The sequence below is a fragment of the Eschrichtius robustus genome, chromosome 14 (assembly GCF_028021215.1).
Source record: "Eschrichtius robustus isolate mEscRob2 chromosome 14, mEscRob2.pri, whole genome shotgun sequence".
In the NCBI taxonomy this organism is placed as follows: Eukaryota; Metazoa; Chordata; class Mammalia; order Artiodactyla; family Eschrichtiidae; genus Eschrichtius; species Eschrichtius robustus.
The window spans coordinates 5,854,086-5,872,296 of NC_090837.1; the positions used below are offsets into that span (position 1 = coordinate 5,854,086).

At 49.2% G+C, this 18,211-nt stretch overlaps 1 protein-coding gene across 2 annotated transcripts in view; it reads left to right on the forward strand.

The window, feature by feature from the left end:
• SCARB1 (scavenger receptor class B member 1) overlaps positions 1 to 18,211 on the forward strand; it is a 77,195-nt gene that overhangs the window by 22,305 nt on the left and 36,679 nt on the right. The window lies entirely within an intron of this gene.

The window sequence follows — 18,211 nt, forward strand, 5'->3', positions numbered from 1 at the left end:
GTTCCCATCATGGTGGTGTAGTTGGTGGGTCCAGATGAGGCCCCGGCTTACGGGTGGAGGGTGAGATTGTGCTTGGTTTGCCTGGGAGCCTGGGAATCGGAACTGCGTGCACCTTCCAGCAGTCTTCTTCCTTCCCCGTGATCCTTACCTATCCACACCTGCGGTGAGCCTTTATGGAGGCAGTAGAATGTTAGAGCTCAAGCTTTGGGGGCAGACTGGAGTTGAGGACCCTCTGTCACTACTGGGTTTGTGCCCTTGAGCAAGTAAGTAGTTTAATCTCTCTGTGCCTCAGTTTCCTCATCAACAAAACAAAGCAAATAATGGTACCTACCTCACGGACTAATTGTCATATTTAGATGAAAGCAAGCATTGCATCGAGTGGGATGTTTTGGGCTGCAAGCAACAGAAAAGCTGCTTCCAAGTGGCTGGTATAATACAGAGGTTTATTATTGTGCTTCATGAGAGACTGGAGGTGGTGGATGTCTCCAGATTTATTCAGCTGTTCAGTGATGTCAGGGGACTGGGTCAGTGTCTATGCAACTCTCTCAGCCTTGCCCTCATAGCCTCATGATGGCTGCCACAGCGCCGGACATCACACTGTCACACACATCATTCAAAGCCAGAAGGAGGGATGGTGCAATGGGAGGGCTCTGTTCAGTTCTTCCTCTTATTGGAAGAGGATCTTCTTTTTTCTCAGAAGCTGCCAGCAGACTTCCTTTTCCTTCTCATTGGTTAGACAGGCTCATGGGCCTGGACTACAGTCTGGGCCCATTTTCTCTGAGATGTAGGGCTTTCTCCCCAATACTAGAAGCAAGTCAGGGTTCACTTAGTGGGAGGAGGGGATAAAGGTGGCCTTTGGGCCTGCCACATCGAATGCTTATTTAGCACATTGCCAGTAAATGCTGGCATCATTGTCAGTGTTAGCCTAGTACATGTCGGGCAGGCAGAACTTTCACAACTGAACATCCCTAAGTAATCAGCAGCACCCCCAGAATCCCCTTGCACTCCCCCCTGTTGCTACCCAGCCCCAAGGGTGACCGCTACCCTGACTTCTTCCAGCATAGCTTAGGTTTACCTGGTCTTGTACTTTATCAAAATGGAATCAGCCAGCGGGTACTGTTGTGGTCTGGCTTCTTTGCTCAACATTAGGCTTGTGAGATCCACCCACGTTGCACATGGCTGTTCTTTCTCACTGCTGTGTGAATATACAGTGATGTCTGGTTAATATTTAGGTTGTTTCTGGTTTGAGGCTACCAGGAGTAAAGCTGCTGGGAATATTTGTGTACAAGTCTTTGTGTGGACATGTGTTTTCATTTCTCTTAGGTAATACCCAGGAATGGAATTACTGGGATGTAGGGCATGGACTTTAGCTTTAGTAGCTAGTGCCCCAACAATATTCCAAAGTGGTTGTACCTAGTGACAGTCCTGCCAGTGTTAAACGATGTTCTGGTGCTGGCCAGTGGTTGCCAATAAATACACTTGATGAGCTGAGCTCTTCCTATTGTGGGTCTGAGTCATTTGTGAGTAACCTGTCATTTTTCCAATCCCTGCTCAGCTCCTCTCTGATGAACTTTGCCCCCCATAGCACTGAGGACAAGCTTTGAGCATATTAGATGCTCAGGCAGAGTCGGAATGAATGAATGAGTACCATGTTCTCATCCTGTGTTACTGTAGGACAGGGATTGCAAACTCAGCTACCCGTGAGGGCCATGCAGCAACTCCAGTGAGTGAAGCCGCCTGGTGTGAGGCGATAGGGAGCAGTGAGGCCTGTGGTAACCTGGAGAGCAGATCCCACACCAGGAGCAGCTGCTGCTACTCAGCTCAGCAGGCTGGGCCATGTGGGGAGGCAGGCCCAGTGCTGGCACATCTCCTGGTTTTTCAGAAGAAGCCGGAAATCCAGAACTTATCTGCCATTTTTATTTTTAAAAATTATTTATTTATTTATTTATTTATTTTTGGCTGCGTTGGGTCTTTGGTGCTTCGTGCAGGCTTTTCTCTAGTTGTGGCGAGCGGGAGCTACTCTTCGTTGCGGTGCGCGGGCTTCTCATTGTGGTGGCGTCTCTTGTGGCAGAGCACGGGCTCTAGGTGCGTGGGCTTCAGTAGTTGTGGCACGTGGGCTCAGTAGTTGTGGTTCGTGGGCTCTAGAGCACAGGCTCAGTAGTTGTGGTGCCCGGGCTTAGTTGCTCCACGGCATGTGGGATCTTCCTGGACCAGGGCTCGAACCCGTGTCCCCTGCATTGGCAGGCGGATTCTTAACCACTGCGCCACCAGGGAAGCCCTATCTGCCGTTTTTAAGATGTTGTCAGCAAATTCAAATATTTTGAAATACCATGTGATCCAAAACTCATCCACTGGCTAAATCGGACAGTTTGTGGAGTTGGCTTCAGGAAGACAGAAGACCTGTCATTTTCTTTGGGGGTGGGGGAGGGGTTCGAATCTTTAAGTGGTTTAAAAAAAACTTGTTATGAAAATTCCAAATGTCCATGAAAAAGAGAGAGAGAACACAGGACTTCCCTGGCAGTCCAGTGGTTAAGATTCCGCGCTTCCACTGCAGGGGGCGCGGGTTTGATCCCTGGTCCACATGCCGCGGGGTGTGGCCAAAAAAAAAAAAAAAAAAAAAAAGAGAGAGAGAGAGAACAGGATGATTGCCCTGTGCCACTCCCCTGCGTTAATGGACATTGAGTCCCGTGCCCTCCGGTTTCATGTGTACCACCACCTGCATCCATTTCTCCTTCCCCGAGTTATTCTAAAGCATGTATCTGACGTCGGTTCGTCTGAGTCTCTAACACGGTGGTTCTCCTGCAGCAGAAGCCCTGGAGGGCTTGTTAAAACCCAGATGTCTGGGCCCCTCCCCCAGCGTTACTGAGTCGGCAGGTCTGAGACGGGGCCTGAGAACCAGCTTTTCTATCAAGTTTCCAGGTGATGCTGGCGTTGCTGGTCCCGGGACCACGCTTTGAGAAGCACTGCTTGAACAAGTGCATGGTAAACAATGACATGAAGCAGAAGACCCCCTGCCCCTGACGTTGCCCCGATGCTGTCATCCCGTGAAAATGAATTCCGAGGAAGAGCGATGAGTTTTTGAAACGATGAACCTGATCAGCTGTTCAGAAGCGCCCTGCGTCCCCACCCCCTGCGGTTGGATCCCTTTTGGGGGGCTGAGGAAGTGCGGCTCAGTGGTCGATTGGTCTCTGCCCAGCCAGGAAGCTTCCCGAGGCCCCCTAGAATCCCGAATCGCTCTGTCCTCTGACCTTTGCTACCCCCAATCTGTCCTGTGGGAACCTGTTGGCTTTTGGAGGCCTGCTTTGGGGAGACCCCCTCCCTGGTTCTGATGTTGCCCCAGGAGAGGGGAGGCTGGCCTTCTAGGGCCCCTCAGTCCCTCCTGCCCCGTGTTCCCAGCTGACACTGCAGCTGGCTGAGCTCTTTGGGGGGGTGTCTCGGTTCCTGTTCTGAGGGACACCCTTGTGTCACCGTGAAGCCAGACTGTCCTTTGGTCTTAGAATTCGGGAGGAGGCAGGGGCCCGTCTGCAGCCCAAAAGGGGCTTCTCTACAGATCCAAGTTTTGAGAACAAAGTCCCTCCCAGCCCGCACTGCAGCACTTGCACGAAGTCCCACCCAGACTGTGTTCAGCCCTGTGTTTCTTTTAAGGAAGCTCGGGCTGCAAATAAAGGGCGGGGATTCAAACAAGGAGGGGCGGACCGAGCATCCTGGGCGTGGGGCTGCACTTCAGGACAGTGGGCTTCCCGCGGCGGGACCTGGTCCACTGTGACCCCGGCGGGGGCCCCGCCTGTTGGCTGCAGACAGGGGTGCTCTGGAAAGGAAGCGGTACATGAGGAACAAATGTCCCTCTGCCGCGGCATTTGGGTGCTCCTGGGTGTGGAAGGGGCTGTATGGGAGGAAGCCCCGCGTCTCTGAGTGGGTGTGGCAGGCGGGACGATGGCCCCCCAAAGACATCCTGATCCCGGGACCTGTGAATGTGTTGCCCCACGTGACAAAACGGACTTTGCAGGTGTGATTAAATTAAGGATTTGGGGGATGGGGAGATTGTCCGGGATTATCTGGGTGGGACCAGTGTCATCGTAAGGGTAAGAGGGAGGCAGGGGGGTCAGAAAGAGTGTGATGATGAAAGCAGAGGTTGAAGTGATAAGGGCGCCACGAGCCAAGGAATGCGGGAGGATTCTAGAAGCTGGAAAAGGCAGGGACTTGGGTTCTCCCCGAGAGCCTCCAGAAGGAACGGGCCCTGCCGACACCTTGATTTTAGCCCTATTTCGGGGTGAGACCTGTTTTGGACTTCTGACCTCCAAAACTGTAAGATACTAAATTTGTGATGTTTTAAGCTGGTACGTTTTCGATAATTTGTTACAGCGGCAATAGGAAACGAATGCAATGAATTTGCTTCCGTTAAAACCAGGGAAGTAAGATTATAACAAATTCTGGTTCCCGTTTAAGTAAAATATTTAAACGTAAAATCGTATTCTTTTCATATATCTACTTTTAAACATTTCAGTATTTTTTCAACGACTTTAATGTTCTGGAAAAAAAATATATCTAGGGGCTCACATTTTTCCTTTGCGTCAAGCTCTGATGTGACTTGGCCAGGCACTGATTTGAACCTCACGGTGGCCCTGTGAGATAGGTCCTGTTTTGTGTTTCAGTAGCTTCCTATTTTAGAACAGTTTTAGATTTACAGAACAATGGAGGAGATAGTACAGAGTGTACCTCACACCTGGCCTTCCCTATTGTTAGCGTCTTTAATTAGTGTGGTCCATTTATTACAGCGAATGAACCAGTGGTGATACATTAGTGTTAACTAAAGTCGTCACTTTGTTGGGATTTCCTTAATTTCTATTTCATCTCGTTTTTCTGTCGCAGGATCCCGTCCGTCCGGGACACCAGGTCACACTGAGTCATTGTGTCTCCTTAGGCTCCTCTTGGCCGTGCCCGTTTCTTAGACCGTCCTTGGTTTTGGTGACCTGGACGATTTTGCAGAGGGCTGGTCAGGGGTTTTGTCAGATGCCCTTCTACTGGGATTTGTCAGATGTTTCTTCGCTCATGATTCGACTGTGGTTTCTGGGTCTGGGGAGGAAGTGCACAGAGGGCAAGTGCCGTGCTCATCCCGTTATGTCAACATGACGCCCCTGTTGAGGTGGGTCCTGTTTCCAATCCCTTTTTACAGATGAGGAAACCGAGGCACAGGAAGCTGTGTTGGGCCCCTGCTGGTAGGTGGAGAAGGGCAGGAAGTTAGGAGGTAGGGAGCAGCTCGCTGCAGACGTAGGGCTGGGTCTCCTTGCTTGTAGGGGGGGCGCTCCCGGATCCCCCCCCCCCCCGCCGTGCCCCCAGCGGTCTCCTCGCTGTTCTCCAGGGGGCAGGCGGAGAGCTTCAGAGGTCAGATTTGATGGAACGCAGCCCCCTTTTTGAGCCTCTGTGGGCTGAGGCGCCCCTTGAGGGAGTGATAAATGGCTTAAAAGCACTCACCTCCATATTAACATTTTTTGCTTTAATTTTCTTTTTCATTTAAAAAAATCTAAATTTAGGGAATTCCCTGGCAGTCCAGTGGTTACGGCTCTGTGCTTCCACTGCAGGGGACACGGGTTTGATCCCTAGTTGGGGTACTAAGATCCCACAAGCTGCGTGGCTCAGCCAAAAAAAAAAAAAAAAAAAAAAATGGAAATTTAACATCCGTACAGGAAAGTGCACAACCTTAGGTGTGGAGGTTGATGAATTTTTACGTGGGTGTGCACGCTTGCCACGCTCACCTGTAGAAGGCTCGCCTGCACCCCTTTCTGTCAACGCCCACCCCTGTCACCAGAGATTAGCTTTGCCCGTTCCCTGGAACAGCACATAAACGGACTCATACAGCGAAGTCTCCTGGGTGTCGAGCATCTCTTCGTCACGTTGTGCTCGTACGGTTCATCTGCGTCCACTCCCTTTCTTTGCTGGGTGACGTCCCATTGTATGAAGGTGCCCCCATTTGCCATCCATCCACTTGTTTGTGGACATTTGCGTTATTTAGCTTTAGGAGATAATGCCACAGTGCTTTCTATGGCGATTGTACCGAATTACACTTCCACCAGCTGTGTGTGAACATTCTTGGTTGCTTCACATTCTTACTGACATTTGTTATTGTCAGTCTTTTTCTTATCCTTTTTTTTCTCTGTTATATATATGTATTTAATTATTATTATATGTATATTTTTTTCAGATTATTTTCCATGATAGTTTATTACAAGATATTGAATGTTGTTTCCTGTGTTATACAGTAAATCCTTGTAGCTTATTTATTTTATATATAATAGTGTGTAACTGTTAATCACATACTCCTTATTTATCCCAATAGGTTTTTTTTTTTTTTTTTTGGTCACTCTTTTTCACGTTAGCCCTTTTGGTGTATAGTGTAGGATCTCCTTGTGAGTCTAACGGACCTTTCTCTGGTGACTACACTGCCCAGGGCTGGTGGGGTGGCTCTGTGAAGTCGCGGGGATTGAGCTTCCTGTCTTCCATTCTCAAGACTGCCTCATGATCCAAGGGGGCTGCTGTAGCTTAGTCCATCACGTCTGCAGTCCAGGCAGCGCGAAGGGGGACTTGTCAACAGATACGCAGGAATTGCCGATGTTGATAATGCTGGGAAGACAAAACAGGTGATGGATAGAATGTGATGGGGGAAGGGCTACTTTAGAAAGGGTGATCTCTTTGTCCATTTCATTCACTGCTAGAGTCCCCAGACCTAGAACAGAGCCTGATATGCAGTGGGAAACCAGTAAATATTGTTGAGGGAAGGTCTCATTGAAAAAGTGACTTCAGACTTGAGAAATGAGGGGGTCACCTATGTGGGCATCGGAGGGAAGATTGCCCTTGGAGGAGCAAACAGTCAGTGCAAAGGCCCTGTGGCAGAATCTTGCCCAGTGGGCTCAGGAACAGTGAGGCCAGTGTGGCTGGATCAGAGTGAGCGAGGTAGACGGCAAAGGGAGCTACGATTGGTATAGCTGCAGGGAGCCAAATGGTGCAAGACCTCATAGATCACTGTCAGAGATTTGGATTTAATTCCAAGATAAGTAGGGAGCCGTGGGAGGTGTTTGAGCGGGGGAGTACCATGATCAGATGTACCTTTTAAAAGGGTAACTCTGATCTCTGCGGGGAATCGACTAGGGACAAAAGCAAAAGTGAGAAAACCAGTGAAGAGGTGACTGCATCTGTCGGAGCAAATGATGATAGGAGCTGGGGTGGTTGGATGGATTTTTGGTGCATCTTAGAGCAAGACTTCCTGATGGATGGTTTTTGGGTGGGAGAGAAATGGAGGAATCAAGCATGACTCAACTTCTTAGCTTAAGCAACTCACCCCGCTGTTTCAGCAACGTGCTTGGGTTTTCTATAAAAAACCTTTTCTTTTATTCTTCTTACCTTTAAAATCAAAAGAAGTTGGAACATTAGCCAAGGGTGTGGCGTTCCCAAATTCCAGACTGAATCAGCCCATGCTGCAGTCTTCCCTGCGTTCATGGGCCCCACGGGGCTGGGGACATCTCTGGAGCCCTCGGATGCAGGGGGTAGGAAGTGACTGATTGGAGTGGGAAGGGTCTGGTCCTGTCCCAGAACCCGGCCTCAGACAGGTGAATCAGCCTCCTGGCTCATCTGGTCAGAGGTGTGTTTCCTGTTATCACTGGGGGAGGGATTGGGTTTTGCAATTCAATGGCCAGGCCAAAATTAATGATTAACTTGCGAAACTCCTGTCCTGTGTGCTCTGAGCCCAGTGGGAGAGAAATGTGAGGACACTGGCCTGCATGTTGATGCAGGACCTGTGGCTTGGTCTCTTCCTGCACCTGTGGCATCGGGGTGGTATTTGGCCCTCGAGCCTCAGTGTCTGTGTCTGTTTAATGGACCTTTGAGAAGTTAATGAGGTGAGGTAGGTGGAAGTGTTTTGCTACCTGAGCAGTGCTTTACAGATGGTGGATAGGATTCTCCAGCTCCCCGACCCTCCCCCCAGCTTCTCAGGGGCCCCGTCTTGTTCATCTTTAAATTCAGAACATATCATCTAGCACGGGGTGGGTGACTGTCCACAGAATGACCTGGGTCCTAATTAGGTCAGAGCAGGCTCATTGTAGGTAGTTCCCCAAAGGCTTCGTGGAGGAGGTGGCACCTGGAGAGTGGGGTTTTGGATTTGGCAGTCAAGGCCATCCTGGGAGCAGGGAGAGTGCCGTGGGAGGGCAGTGGCCACTTGTGGGTTCAAGCGACACCCTGATCACTTCGCTTTGCCCTGGCTTTTTGCCCCTGGGTTGGGCTGAATAGGGTCCCCCCCCGCAAAAAGCGGTATGTCCAAGTCCTAACCCCCGTTACCTGCGAATGTGACCTTATTTGGAAATAGGGTCTTTGCAGATGTGATTAAGGTAAGGGTCAGGTGGGCCCTAAGTCCAACAAGAACGTCCTTATAAGAAGAGGACACACAGCGAGGGGGGATGTGATGACAGAGGAAGAGGTTGGAGGGATGCGGCTACGAGCCTAGGAATGCCTGAGACCACCAGGAGCTGGACGAGCATGTTAGGAGCCTCCCCTGGAGCCTTCCGAACGAGCACGGCCCTGCCCACACCTTGATTTCGGACTTCTGGCCTCCGGAACTGGGAGAGGATACATGTTTTAAGTCACCCAGTGTGTGACTTTGTTCCAGCGGCCCGAGGGGCCTAACGCAGATGCTTTACTGCTCGGGAGGTGGGCGAGAGGAGGCTTCCTGGTGGGTGGTTTAACCGGGGTCGCGGACTTCCTGGCCCTCGGGACCCGGCAAGAGATGCTTTTTCTGGCCTCTGTGAGCTGAGGTCCCATGCTCTGGCTGCTGGCTCCTGAGGGTGAGCGTAGGGGTCCCTGGAGTCATGGGGCCCCTCTCAGCCTCTGCCTGCTTCTCTACTCCAAGCTCATCCCATGCGTGTGCAGGAGGCCTGCCTGGCTGGCCTGAGGCCCCTGGAGGGACAGCCACGTGAGGCCTGGGCCTCTCCCCTGCCTTCCGCTGGCCTCTCTGTGAAGCAGAAGGCTGGTCTGGTGTCCCTCACCCCGCATCCTCCGGGCCTCAGGACATCTGCTCTGCCCCTTCCCCGGGCAGGGTCCTCACTGCCTGGCCTGGAAAGGAGATGGGGTCCGTTGGAGGTGGGCCCACCCTTGGATGGGATAGTGGTCTGAGTCTCATCATCCGTTTACCCCAGGCCTGAGGCTGTGGCCTGGCCTGTGACGTTGCAGCTCACATTTTTATTAAAATTGTAATTTTTAAGATTTATTTAATTGAAACATGAAATTTTCATTTGTTCCATCGCACGTCCACTGAGCTGCTTGGCCCCCAAATAGGCCATGCTCTCTGTGTATTTAAAAAAAAAAATTATCTCGGGAATTCCCTGGCGGTCCAGTGGTTAGGACTCTGTGCTTTCACTGCTGAGGGCCTGGGTTCAATCCCTGGTCAGGGACCTAAGATCCTGCAAGCCACGCAGCACGCCCGCCTCCCCAAATTCCCTCAAGTACGAGCTTTTTAAAACATACACAAAGGAGAAGGCAGATCACCGCTCCCTAGACGTTTCTACTTTGATTCTATTTGTTCCTGAGCTCACATTGCTGAGCACCTGCTGAGTGCCAAGCACTGTTCCAGGCCCTGGAGATACAGCTGAGGATCCAGTCCTGGTGGGTTTATGATCTAGCGGGGCAGACAGATGAAGAACAATAGACACAATTAATTATAATTATGCCAGAAGGTGACAAGGACTATGGAAAAACCAGAGCAGGTTAGGGGGTGTTCAGGAATTTGGAGGTGGATGGGGTGGGTCTTCCTGAGAAGGGGGCATGTGAGGAAAGATTAGGAGGGGCGAGAGATTTGGCCATGCTGCTACCTCAGGAAAAACATTGAGGGCAGAGGGAACAGCCCATGCAAAGGCCCTGGGGCAGGCGTGTGCCTGCATATACAAGGGACAGCAAGGAGGCCAGCATGGACGGGCTGAGTGAGTGACAGGGACATGGTAGCGTGTGGGGCCTGGAGAGGCCACAGGGGGCCAGACCAGATGGAGGGACTTATAGACCAATGCTGAGCTGGCAGCTTTTAGGTTAATATCATTTTCAAGAAATAAAGTGTTCCACATTATTTTGTGTGTTTGAAAAATTCATGTGAAGAGCCAATAGTGACTGTTACCCTTCTGCAGCTTGTCTTTTTTTCACTCAAGATTCTTTCTCTGAGTCTTATCCAGGTAGACCCGGTCCTTTTGTTTTGCCTGATACAGTTGTGTGCAGAAGCCCGATTTATCTCTGGCTGAGAATCTTCTGAACTGTCTGTTCCTTTTCGATATTTGACGATTCTTTTTTTTTTTTTTTTTTGGCTGCACCGCGAGGCATGCAGGATCTTAGTTCCCCGACCAGGGATCGAACCTGTGCCCCCTGCAGTAGAAGCTAGGAGTCTTAACCTCTGGACTGCCGGGGAAGTCCCTCGACGATTCTTTTGCAGCCCTCTCGCACGCACGTGGGACTGTCTCTAGGGCAGGGTTGTCCAGCTGTGGGCTGTGATCCGATAGGGGGATGTGAGATGACTGGGGTCAGTGGGGACCAACACTGTGAAAACAGAATGGACCGGGAGAGAATATCTGAGGAGCAAATAATCCGTTGGGAGTGTAAGTGGCATCATATCGGAAAGGCGGGTGTTCTTTCTTGAAGCTTGTTTCAGTCGCCCCAGGCGTGTAGGTCGTGGTCCTGGGCGGGGCCAGCAGTGTCTGACAGCCAGTGTGCAGAGCAGGGGACCGCAGGGTCATGGGGGCGTGCCGTGCTCACGTTCTGGGGCACCTCCGTTTCCCTACACCTTTACCCGCACTTGGTTTTCTCAGGTGGCTTAATTTGTGTCCATCTTTTGGGAAATATCTCGTTTTAATTTGCAGCTAATCTTTTTCCTTTTTTAAATTGTGGTAAGATTCACTTAACATAAAGCTCACCATTTAAACCGTTAAAAAGCGTACAATTGAGTGGTATTTAGTGCATTCGCAATGTTGTGCAGCCATTAATTACCACTGTCTAGTTCCAGAACATCTTCATCACCCCAAAAGGAAACCCTATACCCATTAAGGGGTCACTCCCCATGCTCCCCTGGCAACCACCAGGCTGCCTTCTGTCCCTATGGATTTGCCTATTCTTCTTTTTTTTTTTTGGCCACGCTGCGCAGCTTGCAGGATTTCAGTTCCCCGACCAGCAATTGAACCTGGGCCACAGCAGTGAAAACCCGGAATCCTAACCACTACGCCACCAGGGAACTCCCTTGCTTATTCTAGACACTTCACATACATGGAATCATACAGTGTGTGTCCTTTTGCGACTGGCTTATTTCACTTCGTAATGTTTTCAAAGTTCATCCATGGTATATAACCTGTGTCAGAATTTCCTTCTTTTTTAAGGCTGAGTAACATTGGATACACCACGTTGCATTTATCCACTCATCCATCGATGGACACTTGGGTTGCTTCCACCTATTGGCTATCGTGGATGATGCTGCTGTGAACATAGATGTGCTCATATACACCCTTTTAAAAAAGCCTTGATGAAAATGTCCCATCTCTTGATTTTAGTTGCCACACTGGTGAGGTATATACATTGGATAAAGCTCAACAAACTACACATAAAAAGGATGAATGATCAAGACCTCGATAACATTTTGCTAAGTGAAAGAAGACATATGTGGCCTTTAGTGTCTCTGCTTGTTTTTAAGAAATAGAGAATTATGGACACATTTGAAGACTTGTATGATTCTCTTTATCTGAGAAAAGGCAAATCCATAGAGACAGAAAGTAGATTGGTGGTTGCCAGGGGCTGGGGCAGAGAATTGAGTGCTAATGCGGTTTTGTTTTGGGTGATGAGAATGTTCTGAAATTAGATGGTGGTGATGGCTGCGCAAATCTGAGAATAGACTAGAAACCATTGAGTCGTACGCTTTAAATGGATAAATTGTGTGGTACCTGAATCAGAGCTCAATAAAACTGTCAGAAAATCTTAGTGTCGTGTTCTCAAGGTTCATCCATAACATTCATCCTTTTTAAGTGTAGTTTGATGAGCTTTATCAAATGTATACATCTCACCTGTTTGGCAACCAAAATCAAGGGATGGGACATTTTCATCACCCCAAATAGCTTCCTGATGCCCTTTTGCAGTCAACTTCCTCCCTCCCCAGAGCCCCTGGCAACCACTGATCTGGTTTCCGTCCCTAGAGTTTTCCCTTTTCCACAATGTCATATAAGTGAAATCATATAGTATGTAGCTTTTTGGATCTGGCTTTTTCAATTTAACATAGGCTTTTTTGTCTAATTTTTTTTTTTTTTTTTTTGGCCTCGCCGTGCGGCATGCGAGATCTTAGTTCCCCAACCAGGGATCGAACCCGTGCCCCCTGCCTTGGCAGCTCAGAGTCTTAACCACTGGACTGCCAGAGAAGTCCCTAACATAGGCTTTTGAGGTTCATCCATGTGGCGTTTATCAGCAGTTGGTTCCTTTCTATTACCGAGCATTTATTCTATTGTGTGGTTGCACAGCAGTTGGTTTATCCATTGTGGATGTTTGAGTTGTTTTAAAAACATATTTGTGATTGATGGACATTTAGGTAAGTCATGCTCTTAAAGGCTTCCTAGCCTTTGCAGAGGCTTGGCCCCTGCCAGGACCACGCTCCCCATCTTCTTTTCCTGGCAAAGCCCAACTCCTTTGTTCAATCCCCAGCTCACATGCCCTCTCTTCCAGGCAGCCCTCCTGACTGTCCAGAATGAGCCTGGAGAATCTGGTTGGATAAAAGGGAGTGGCGTCCAACGAGGGATCACCTTGGCCTTCTCTCTCAGTCTTTGTTTTCGGGCTGTGATCTTTGACCTTAGGGGAGGGGGCAGGGATAGAATCAGATGTTAGTCAAAAGGCCCTGAGCTTGGCCTGTGTACTGTTATCTAATCAGCTGCCTGGTTCTGACGCCTCTGGTCCTGTGGATCAGAGTTATCCTGTGGATCGCAGGCAGTGCAAAGTCCAACCCCCACTGGAGGTGGGGCAGTGACAGGGGGAGGAGGAAGGGCTGGTCACTTCGTGCCAGGTAACTGCATGGCTGACCTTCTGGGTCCCCAGGCTCTACTGGACCCTGTTCTAAGCACTTTACCTCTACACACCCACTTATTTTGGACGCTATCATTATACCCATTTTATGGATGAGGAAACTGAGGTGCAGAGAGGATCAGTGACTTATCCCAGAAGGCAGAGCTGGGTCACAGGAGATTGCCCGATGAACAGGGGTGGGACCCCAGAGCCCCAAAACCCCTCTGTTGGAGGGAGAGACACATGGCTTCATCTGGTGACTCATCAGTTTGGTGCTGATTTATCCTTGAACCGGGTGGGCAGGCCAGGAGATTAGGAAAGCACAGAGGGATTCCGGAATTCCCAAAAAGCCTTCTCCGGGTCCAGGTACCTTTGCCAAGAAACAAGGCTGGGGGAGGGAGGCAGGAACTGGAAACTTTTTTTTAAATTTTAAACCAATTTATTGAGGTATGATTGACATTTTAAAAAGCTATATGTATATAATTATGCAACTCGATGAGTTTGGAGAGAAGTATACACCTGTGAAACCATCACCACGATCTGTGCTGTCAAGACGTCCATCACCTCCGAAAGTTTCCTCCCAACCTCTTTATTTATGTTTGTTATTATTATTAGTAGTAGTAATAGTAGTAGTAGTAACAGTAGTTATGCATGATGAATAAGAGTTAGCAATACTGCATTGTATATTTAAATATTTGCTAAGAGGGTAGATCTCACGTTATATGTTTTTCCTACCGAGTCCAAGCTTGCTCTGCTCGCCACACGACAGGCCAATAAATCGGAGACAAGGTGTTGAGGCAGGGAATACGAATTTTTTTTTTTAAACATTTTTATTGGAGTATAATTGCTTTAAATGTTGTGTTAGTTTCTGCTGTATAACAAGGTGAATCAGCTATATGTATACGTATATCCCCATATCCCCTCCCTCTTGCGTCTCCCTCCCACCCTCCCTATCCCACCCCTCTAGGTGGTCACAAAGCACCGAGCTGATCTCCCTGTGCTATGCGGCTGCTTCCCACTAGATATCTGTTTTACATTTGGTAGTGTATATATGTCCATGCCACTCTCTCACTTCGTCCCAGCTTACCCTTCCCCCTCCCCGTGTCGTCAAGTCCATTGTCTATACGACTGTTCATTCATTCGTATATTCATTCATTCGTATATTCATTCATTCGTAAAGCCAGCAGAGGGAGAAGACAGCTGACTAATGTCTCAAAGTAACCATCTTATCAGGGTTTGGATGCTAGTTTCTTTTATAGCACAGAGAGGGGGAGGAGATGAGGAAGTAAAGTAAAAAGGCCATAAGTTTTGCGAATATCCCCTGGAATGGCCAGCCTCAGGGAGGGGACGTGTTCATTTCTTCTTTCTTGCAGCCATCCCCAGGTGGACAGGGTCAGGATGCTTCCCTGAACAAAGGCACTTTGGTTTAACATTCAGGCAGAGGGGCAGGGTTCCCCGAGGCAGGTCATTATGTATAGACAATATCCTTTTAGTGAACAAAAGCAACAGGAAGCAAAGGTTAAAGTAAAAGAAACAGATCCAACAGGTAGTCAGATTTGGCTCTTCCCTGTTACATTTTATCCCAAACACGTAAAAAGTAGGAAACTGGATTGATGTCGCGTTTTCTTCTGGCCGAGTGCGCTGACTGAAGCCAGGACGGGCGGGCCCCCTACCTACTAGCCCCGTGTGTATCTGTTCTGTGGATGGGGGATGGAGAGAGGGCATGATGGCACCGCCCCTCTGTCGCTCCTCCCTGTGGGCCTATCTTGGTTGCTTTGGGTTAAAGTTTGAGGATTTCCATCCTGCATGACTGACAACCGCCCCCCCCGCCCCCCCCCCCCCGCCTGCAACCCCCCCAGCAGCCTCCAGGCTGACGTTTGAATTCCACTCTCCAAGCCTGTGGCTGGTGGGAGGGAGCGGGGGAATGGCCTCTGGGGTGGGACCTGCTGTGGGCCAGTGGGGAGGGGGAGAGCTACCCAGCCTCGCGGGCCCCAGTCCCTCCCCCGCCCTAACACGGAGAGGTCACCCCCTCCGGGAGATGGTGCAAAGGGGCATCCCGGCGGTCCAGCCGTGGCCTGAAGATGTGCGATCTGCCTCCCGGGTGTGTTTGATTTTGAAAAATAAGTTGCTGCCATTGAAACAATTGGGAGATGCCATAGAAACATCTGGATTTCTGGCAGCTCACAAAACATGGGAGGAGCTGGAAAAACCCAAGCCCCGGGGACCTCAGGAGCCCGGAGAGAAGTTGCAGCTGCTGCCTTTGTTTTTGGGGGGGTGACCCCTTCCGTTCACCATGTCTCCCCCCCACCTCCATGCTCACCCGAATTGCCCTCTTGGTTGTATGTGTCAGGACTGAGCCGGGGACGGGCCCTCCCTACAGCTGTACACGGGGACTGCCACTCCGTTCCTCCTCCCCTTCTCCTGGCCGGCCCGGGATGTGCCCTCATTGGGCTCTGCAGCTCTAGAGCTGGGGGCTGGGAGGCCCGGATGCTGGCTTCCCCCTCCCTGCCTTAAACTCGGGAGAGGAGCGCTCAGGGCCGGCCCCCACCAGGGTCTTGTGGCCTTTTCCCTCGCACTGAAGAGGTCAGCTGTCACCTGTCACAGTGAACCCAGGCTCCTCCTGCACCCCGCACCGAACTCCCTCACTTACGTCTTCATTAAAACTGACAAAGGAAACCAATAATAATAACAGTAATAATAATGATAATAATAATAATAATAGTGGCTGCCTCGAAGGATCGTGGTGCTAGTCAGGGAGGTGACAATGCAGCGAAGAGTCTAGAACAAGCACCTGACACACAGGCCCGCTTGGGAAATGCTCGTGGTTTTTTTTTTTTTTAGTTTTATATTGGAGTATAGTTGATTTACACTGTTGTGTTAGTTTCAGGGGTACAACTAAGTGATTTATATATAGTAGTGTCTGTATGTTAATCCCAACCTCCTAATTTCCCTTTGGTAACCGTAAATTTGTTTTCTGTGTCTGTGAGTCTGTTTCTGTTTTGTAAATAAGTTCATTTGTATCATTTTTTTTTAGATTCCACATACAAGTGATATGTATGATATTTGTCTTTCTCTGTCTGACTTACTTCACTTAGTATGATCATCTCTAGGTCCATCCATGTTGCTGCAAATGGCATGATTTCATTCTTTTTTATGGCTGAGTAATATTCCACTGTATATGTGTACCACATCTTCTTTATCCATTCATCTGTCGATGGACTTTTAGGTTGCTTCCATGACGTGGCTATTGTAAATAGTGCTGCAGTGAACACTGAGGTGCATGTATCTTTTCGAATTAGAGTTTTCTCCGGATACATGCCCAAGGGTAGGATTGCTGGATCATATGGTAATTCTATTTTTAGTTTTTTAAGGAACCTCCATACTGTTCTCCATAGTGGCTGCCCCAATTTACATTCCCACCAACAGTGTAGGAGGGTTCTCTTTTCTCCACACCCTCTCCAGCAGGGAAATACCCTTTTTTGTTGCTTTGTACGAACCATGTTTACTAGTCACCTTTATTTGCAGGTACTGGATGCTCGGGTTATAAAAATGATCCTTGTGACTCCCGTAGCTGGTAGGAAGACGTGTTTATCAATAAAGGATTGTTACACCTGAAGGCAAGTCTCTGATCTCCTGATATTTTCAAGAGAACCCTGAAGTCCAGATTTTATGTTAAATCTCCCAGTTTTTTGTTCTTGGCAATGAGTTCAACTTTTCTTCATTTAAATGCCACGTAGGTCAAATGAGGCACAGCTGAGGCTACAGAGTCACTGGCCCCATTGTACAGATGGGAAAACTGAGGTTCAGGGCCGACTAACTTGCCCGAAGGGCCCTCGGGTCAGACTCCCTCCAAATCTGCTCCTTCCCAGAGCCTGCCAGTTGGGGACATGGGGCCGAGCCTGACCTCCAGCTCCAGCCTTCTGCCTCCTCTGGGGCTGCTGCCCATTGGTTCTGGGACAGTCTGTTTGGGGACAGTGGGGGTGGCTGTCCTTGTCCTGGAAAGCCACGTTCAAAGAAAGGGTGAGGGTGACGCAAGCTGCCCAGACATCTAGCTTTGCAACATCGAGCGTCTATCTGATGGGCTGGGTCAGGCTGGGCGGGGGCGGGGTTGGGTGGCACATGGGGGACCTCCTGTGTCACTGGGACAGGGAGCTCAGAGCTGAGGAGCAAAGCAGGGATTAGAGGCCAGTGTATCTGATAGACAGACTCGCCGAGTGAGCTTCAGCCCTGTTATCTTCCGCCGTTTAAGGAAATCAAGTTTTGGCCAAGCTTTATACATCTGGAGATTTATAGTTTGTATAAATTTCTGCCTTGCTGGCTTTTCGTGGAAAACTGCTTCTGTTCTCACCTCCTTCTGCTCTCCCCCTCATAGGCTCTGCTCTGGCCATGCTGGCCTCCTTGCTGTTCCTGAATGCTCTGTCTCAACCCCTCTCTGCCTCAGGGCCTTTGCACGGGCTGTGGCTTCTACAAGGAATTACCCACCACCACCAAATACACGTGTTCCCCTCAGTGCCCTTAGTTTTTAATTTTGGTTTAGTTTTGGTCTTTTGTTTTTCCTTACATTTCACCTGCCTGACTCCTCTGTTTAAAATTGCAGTCTTCTTCCCTGTCCCTGCTGTGTTTTCACTACGCCCTGTCACATAGCATGCACTTTACCCTAATTATTGAAGACCTTTCCCCTACTGGAATAAGAGCCCCACGACATTGGAGATCTGGGTCTGTCTTGTTCGCTCTCCTATCCCCAGCTCTTAGAAGAGGGCCTGACATGTAGTAGGTGCTCAATAAATGTGTGTTGACAGACATAGAAAACAAACTTATGGTCACCAAAGGGGGAAATGGGGTGGGGAGGGCTAAATTAGGAATTTGGGATTAACAGATACACAGTACTATATATAAAGTAGGTAAACAAGAAGGACCTACTGTATAGCACGAGGAACTATATTCAATATCTTATAATAACCTATAATAGAAAAGAATCTGAAAAAGAATATATATATATATATGTAAAATTGAATATTTTGCTGTACACCTGGAACATTGTAAATCAATTATACTAAAGTTTTTAAAAAATGTGTGTTGAATGAATGAGTGAATGAATGAATGACGCATTTGGCACACAGAGCCCACTTTCCGCCGGGTGCCAAGTGCTGTGGTCAAGCAG